The sequence below is a fragment of the Echinops telfairi genome, unplaced genomic scaffold (genome assembly GCF_000313985.2).
Source record: "Echinops telfairi isolate 266 unplaced genomic scaffold, ASM31398v2 ScPeMD7_16;HRSCAF=60, whole genome shotgun sequence".
Lineage (NCBI taxonomy): Eukaryota > Metazoa > Chordata > Mammalia > Afrosoricida > Tenrecidae > Echinops > Echinops telfairi.
In genome coordinates, this window is record NW_022103913.1 from 1851177 (window position 1) to 1859001 (window position 7825).

General features: G+C 41.5%; 1 pseudogene; it reads left to right on the forward strand.

Moving 5' to 3' along the window:
- Positions 1 to 3084: 3084 nt before the first annotated feature.
- Positions 3085 to 3922, forward strand: LOC115868634 (annotated as a pseudogene).
- Positions 3923 to 7825: the final 3903 nt, after the last annotated feature.

A 7825-nucleotide genomic window follows, 5' to 3' on the forward strand; every position in this document is an offset into this window, starting at 1 on the left:
CAGCTCTTGTGCCAATGTGAACGGGCCATTAGCTCCGGATTTTAGATGAACTTGCCTGTGGGGGATGTTTTGAAGCAGAATTTGAAGTCTGGGTGCTGTACAAGCTGATTGAGGGTGCTGAATCTTTCACAGGTTACCCTTCAATAGAAATAGAATGAACAGGTCATGTCAACAAGGAGTGACTCATTGCTAGGCAATGAAAAAATAAAAGGACTGCCATAATGGGAATCAGAGAAAGAGTATTTATCTAGGATTTCCTCCTTTACCCACTAGCATGATTCTAATTATAGTTCCCACATTTGCTTCTTTAAACAAAGATTATCCTAATTATCTTAATGATTTTTCCAATGATTACTTAGGAAAGCATTGCCTCACTTTCCCAATTAGGCAAACAAAAATAGGTCTTGGTTTTGCAACACTGACAGACTGAGTCCAGGCAAATCCCAGGGTAAGCAGGGCAGGGTTTCAATAGGACAAACCAAGGGCTTCCCCTGCTAAACTTCAAGGTACATGAAATGCTATATACATTTTTGTTGCTGTTTTTTTTGGACCCAGTATTTCTTTCTCCTTGAACTCATAAAATAAATAAAGAATTGAAACTAGAAATGTCAGGCTTAAGTGGCATATATTGGGTCAAGGAAAAGCAGCATGAGGGTCCTCTGGTAACTGTGAGTTATGAGTCTAAAGTTGACCAGACTTACAAACTGACATACTCAGTCTCACAAAATCCAAGCAACCCATGTGAGCTTGGTTTATCAAAAATGACTCCCTGCTAACTCCAAGGATTGGATGGTACAGAAAGGAAATAATTAGCTGTGGAATATTCTATAACAAGCATGCCCTGGGAAGTTTCAAGTTAACTCTCTAAATCCCAGGTTTTGAGCTAGGAGAGGAGTTTCCGTATAGGATGGATGAAAAGCTAAAGAAATAGATTCCTCTGTGACCTTGGAGTCTGTAATATTGTTCTGTGGTGGAGAGCCCTGGAATTCAGCAGCCTTGGTGACTTCCCAGCAGCAGGGAAAACAGGTCACCGTCAAGGAGCAGCCTCTAATGGGAATGACTTGTTTGCAAATACTCCATTATCCTCAGCAAATGCATAGCACATGTCCTTCCTGCTCAGAGACTGTCAGAAGGAATGCCAGAAAAAAGACAAGTAGAGCAAAAATGTGCCTATTTCTTTGTCATTCTCAAATTTCCTTTATCTGGAAGCACCCACTCAACCCTTTGCACCCCAGGAAGGAATCCTGGGCTAAGAATCTGTTGAGAAGGCACACAGCTCAGAATCTATGGTGGAAACATTTTACTATATTAAAGACTAGAAGAAACAGCATCATTTATGGGTTTAAAAAGAAGAAGAAGAATGATGAAAGAATTGTAGCTTGTGGTTGGAATAAATCAAGTACCATCAATATTAGCTGAATTTTGAAGACTTGGCATTTTCATAAATTGGTTTCAGATTAAATTTCCTTCCTGGAAATGTCCTTCTTGTGAAATAGAGAGATATTCTATATTAATATTTATTTTCCTATGTGTAAGATTTTAAGATAAGAATTTCTTCTCTTTTCTTACATTATTAACATGGAAAGTGGTCTATTTTGTTTCAATTCCCGCTCACCAAAACACACCTTTACAAATAAAGACCAAAAGTGCATTGCCTTATCTCTTCAACAGAAAGTGGGTCAAGAGTAAAATGAAAGAAACATTTTACTCCTCAATCAGCAAAAACCATTATAGGCCCAAGTGAAGCAGTTTTTTGCCACACTGAACTATTAAAATATTTTATGACTCAGAAGAAATGGTCAATAATATAACGCAAATATTTTAGAAAGCTTGATTACATGAAGCTAGTTAATGAATGAGTTCACGGTATATTTATTTAATATATAGAATAAATATTTATTCTGATCAATAAAATGTTCTGAGTGGATTAGGTTTTAAAAGGTGTTTCCATGGGAAAACACAAAAGGGAAAAAAAAGGCGATTCCTACTATATTGTGTTCTGCTGCTCAAGGTCCTTCATCTGTTAGTCAAGCAGAATATCACCCACCTACCTGAAAAGCCATCCTCCAGTGTAGGTAGAGCCCAAATCAGCAAACGTTCCTGTTGGAGAACAACTGGTAAACCTTTTAGACTTGTGGGCCATATGGTTACTGCCAAAACGACTGAATTTTGCTGTTGTAACACAAAGTAGCTATCGCTGCTGGTTGCCCTTGAAACAATTCCAACTTATGATAAACCCTTGAGTGCAGAATAGAACATTCCTTAGGGCTTTCAAGGTCATGGCATTGCAGAAGCAGATCGTCAGGTAGTGCTGGGTGAATTCTACCACTAACCTTTCAACTAGAAGCCAAGCACTTAATACCTCGTGCTACCCAGAGACTCCCAAAGGAGCCATAACCCATTGCAGTTGAGTTAATTCCAACAATGCCTCCATAGGGTTTCCAAGGCTGTCATCTTTATGGAAGCAGATTCCAATGTCTTTGTCCCACAAACTGGCTGGTGGGTTTGAACCATAGACCTTTGGTTAACAGTAGAGCATTTTACCACTGCCAACAGGACTCCTAAAGCAGATATAAACAGCAAATAGTAATGGTGGTGGTAAAATCCAATAAAAATTAACAAAAACAGGTGGTTAGATGAATTTGATCCGTGGGCTATAGTTTGCTGACACATGGGTAAAGCCAAATGCCAGTTTAGAAATCAAATTGAAACATGTTGTAAAGATTCACTTAACTCCATTTTCTAATTACAATAAAATCATCTTTATTCTAACTATATAGGGAATGTCAAATTCTGATTAAGCATATATTCAGGTTAACAGATTTTCAGTGAATAAGTATTCATTAAACCAGAATGCGTCACGTAATACTCTATTAGATTATACTAGAAGAAGTAAAATTATGCTAAAATATCATAATCAAAGCACATTTCAGGATCTCAAAGTCGCACTGAAATATAACTATAAAACTTTCAACATATAATGTTACTAAAACATAATTTTCCAAAAGGTGAAAACAAATACAGAATAAACATGTGTCGAAGATTTAGCTCATAACCTGGGAGAGGTGCCTGGTGGCAGGCGACATGGTCCAGGGTCCCCAGAGCAACAGGTCTACGGCCATGAAAGCCCCTGGAGGAGACTAGAGCAACATCTTTGGAAGTCCAGGGAAAGCTATCTCTCCCCCAACTCCCACCCCCTGCCACCAGCAGACACAACAGATGGCCTCCAATATCCTTGGCCAACTGAAGAGACCCAGAACGTATCCAAGTGGACGAACCCCCCAGGAGGGAAAGGAAGTGGCATCTTTGATGAGTCAACACCTATGCAGACCCAGCAATGTCTGATCCAGTCTGGTGGGAAGACCAGCATTTTTGGCTCCCAGTCAATTGCAGTTTACCCTCAGTGCACCCCAACAAGCCCAAGAGCCATGTTTTGTTATGTAAAGAAGACTCCAAATTGGACCTTTCAGCCATGGCGAGCACCCTGCTGAGAGATGGGATGGCTGGGAAAGGCAGTACAAGAGAAGAGGCCCCTAACAAGTAACCAGAGCTTATGGCCAACATTGACAGCCAAGAACCCAGGTTGAGGCCAAGGTCTCACTCTCACAACAAAGTTCTAAACCCTCCTGGAGGCAAGTCCAGCATCTCCTTTGAAACAAAGGGTGCTCACAGTGGGGAAAAGGCCAGGTGCCCCCCATCACCACAAGAGCCGGAAGAGACTCGGTCAGAGACAGCATGGTTGGGAGGTCCCCTCACAGCCTTACTCCTCTCACCCTTCAGAGAAATAATTTTGCTCTGGAGAGGCTGCTGCTGCACCCCCGACTCACCTCACTTTTGGCCCCATCATCTTCTTCTGTGCTCTTGTAACATCTGGATTACATCTTCTTGGCAGCTTTTAACCCAAACTAAAATGGTGCATTGAAACTGTTTCTGGGAGTGTTCTGATGGCCAATTTCCCTTTTTCTCTTGGCCTCTGGCCTTTATGGAAGGTTTTCTATCCAGAGATGCCACATCCCCTGTAGGAGTCTTTGCCTTGCTGTCACTAGGGAGTGGTTTGCCTCCCAATTGTCCTGTTTTTCTCTCACCAGCCTTAAATCATGGGCCTTTGCTCTTCACCCTTGATGGGGTAGTTTCTCCACATGCAGTAGATCTTCCTAGGGAGCAGGCCCCTGGTTTTCGTCTGTTCATATCAGTCTTACCTTCATTAGCTGCTCCTCAGCTGTCCTACAGATCAGCAGAACCGAACTTGCCTCTGAGGTGGCTCTGAACCAGTGAAGGCAGTAAGGTATTCAGTGTAAGTCCTGGATAGAATGCACCTGCTCTGTCACTCCTTGTGTCTATTCCATGTACCACCAGCAAGCATCATACCTTTGGGTGTGTTGCCTGGATTCAGGATGATAGGATTTGTGATGAGCATCTGGGGAAGCCCCCTTTGACTGCACAGCACTCTACCTGCCAGGCTGGGGTCAGCCCCAAGGACCATCCTAGAAATGCCATGCAGGTAGCTGGAAGGAAATACCACCTCCTAGCAAGTCCAGAGTCCTGACGCATCACAGCCTGTGTTCAGAGCCACATGTGAAGGGCAGATACCCCTCGGCTGCCTCCTGTGCATTATGCAGTAACAGCACTGGCTTCTGAAGTGGCCAACTTGCTATATTGACTTTATGACAGGGCTCAGACTTCACATACACACATACCACCACTACCACTGCGACCACACACATCTGAAGTGGTCAGCTCTACTGAATCCTCTGCTTCTGCCTTGTTCCTGGAAAATACTGTCAATGGTCCCAGCTCATGTGTGTCCACAAAGTGATGCCATCTAAAATTCCACCTCTAACACTGAGGGATTGCAACCAATGCTACAAATATGTATGCATGCAATGTTGAATGGAAAACCAATGTGTCAACTGTCAGCCAAACTGCTATGAATAAAGTAAAACTCAATTTCTGAAAGAAAAAAAAGATTTAGCTCATTATTTAATGAGAGAACCGGTAAGATGTCAAACTGGTTCAAAGAATATTTGAAATATTAGGTGTGTATAGGCAGTTTAATAAAGAAATGTTATCTAAGATCTTTGATTTAGATTTAAAACTAGTTAATATCCAATAGGGTTGTAAATTTAGGTTATCAGTTCCTCTGCTTAGAGAATATTTGAATCTCTATCGCCTTAAACCTACAAGTTAACCTCTTGGCTACAGAGTTTTAAGTGGCTCAACCAACATTCTATTGAAAGAACATCCAATAGCCATTTTTTGCCCTTTTCCAAGTTTCAAATAATTTTATGGCAGTATTGAAGATTAGTCTAAACTTGACCTGCCTTTATGACACATCTCAAAATACATCATATCAAAATTCTAAAAACCATTTATTTTCATAATTTCGTCCCCTCATCCCACATAAAACTAGAAAACAGAATTATCAAATGAATGGACTCCTTGGCCTCATATCACAATGAAGACAGAAAGAATTAAAGATAATAAATGACCTTCTCTCCAGTTCTTTGTCCTCACTGCACACCTGTGTCTTTGGGCTTTAGTGTTCTGAGAGTCTAAAGGAATACAGACAACAATGGACAGCTGAATGGATGATGGTATTAGCTCCATGGAATCCTGACAGCTGTTACCGTCATACATACAAGATTTACAGAGCAGGTCAGTTTACCAGTCAGCAATTCATGCACATTTTGTTTCATATCATTGATTGCAATCTCCACAAGTAAAATAATTTGCCCACTTTCCCTTGTTTTTATGTTGCCTGTATAGCTCAAGAGTTGAAGATTCTCCAAGATAGGCTGGAGAGGCAATCTTACAGAGACAACAACTGGACAAATGATTCCTGGGGAAGGGAGCAAAGGGCGCCGGGAGGGGAGAGCCAGAAATGGCGGGTACAAGAGATAGTAAGCATTTTAAAACTGATTGGGAAGAGTATTAGCTTTTCCTGTACTGTTTGAAAAATTGCATTGTACCTGAAAGGAATTGCTGAAAGGTGAGTGATGAGTAAAGTAACGGTGGGGTAGGAGGGGATAATGTGTGTGTGTGTGTGTGTGGGTGTGTGTGTGTGCATCTGTAACCAGGAACCAGATGGACTTTGGGCCTCTACTTTAACCTTGCCTCAGTTAAGAATGGTTTGTTCTAATAATATGGCATTGTATGATACTCACCTTCCTGACTTAATCACTGAAGACAAAATTAGTGCATAAGCAAATGTGGTGAAGAAAGCTGATGGTGCCCCTATCAAAAGATAAAGCTAAACATCTGGAGTCTTAAAGACTTGTAAATAAACAAGCAGCCATCTAGCAGGGAAGCAAGAAAGCCCGCATGGAAAAGTATACCAGCCTGTGTGATCATGAGGTGTCCACAAGAAGAGGTATCAGAAGTTCAACAACATGCAATTGTCTCAATGTGAAGGGGCCTGGATGCAATGGAGACCCAAAATCCAACTGCAAGATGATTACACAGTCTCTCTCAGAAGTGCCACACAGAACAGATGATAGAGCCAGTGTGTGGTATGGCACTGGGAGCATATAGCTATCCTCTAGTTCTTGAATATTTCCTCATCTCACTAATAATGTTTTTAGTGTTTTCATTGAGCATATTCCGTTTGTGTATGTTCATTTGTATTGCTCTGTCTATGAAGGTCAAGATGGATGACCCCTCAGAGCGAGTTCTCTCCCCACTCCTTAAGTGTAGGCTTCTGACAATGAGTTTTTTTCCAAAAAGCACTGAGGAAATGATGACTTGGGGACCACATCTGACCTCATGTGGATACAGAGGTGGGAAGGAGAATCCAAGTTCGCACCCAACTCTGATTGCTACTAGGCAGAGGTCAGACCTGCCTCCACCCTCCATCCCTCTTCATCCTGATCTGACATCATTTGTCCCTCCCACAGCACTGTACTTCTCTGTTGGGTTGGATAATCTGCTACAATGACCACATAGAACTCACAGACAATATTCATGAGTATGAGTCGCTTTGTTTGTTTGTTTGTTTGACCAAAAGTCATGATTGGAAGAATTAGGTACGGACACTATATGGTCCATAGGTCTCTCAGCCATAGGGTCCCTTGGTCCCTTGGCATCCTCTGCTCTCTCATTGTCTTGGCATTGCAGCTCCTGGCACCTCTGCTGCCTCCACCACTGCAGGCAGGGATCTCAAATGTGTTCTGCTGGGGGCTCTTCTTTCATGATAGTCAAGGACTTCTTCTGCTCTTTCTTCTGAGATAGCTCCTTCTTTTACCCAGGGGAATGACAAAATTGACCAGGCTCTGAGTTAGAGTCCTCTGTACCTTATTTTCATGATCACACCAATCATTTTGCGGGCATTGCTGAGACATAACAAGTAATTTCACTTCACTGAAGCACAGTATGGAAGTGGTGAAGGGGGAATTGTAACTTTACAGTAGAAAACCATGACAATCAGGTGATCGAGGGCTACATCAGGAGTGAGAAATCGTGTTGATAGTACATACCTTTGAAATGAAATGATGAAAATGACACTTGAATTCGGTAATGAATCAATGAATCCTGTCTAATCATGAGGAAGCATCAGCCAACTCTCAGGATATTGAGAATCCAACTTCCTACAAAGCAGCTCATCACTACTCCTCAATCCGTCAAGGTCATCCGAATGAAGCAAAGTATAAGGAACTGTCACAGTCCAGAGAGCCAAACAACAAAAACACACACAAAATAATGTTTTCTAGTTGAGATCCTAGAACAGGAAAAAGGCATTACATTAAAAAAATAAAAGACTGAGGAAATATGAATAAAATATAAACTTTGATTAATAATATTAGTAACCATTCATCAATATTGGTTCATT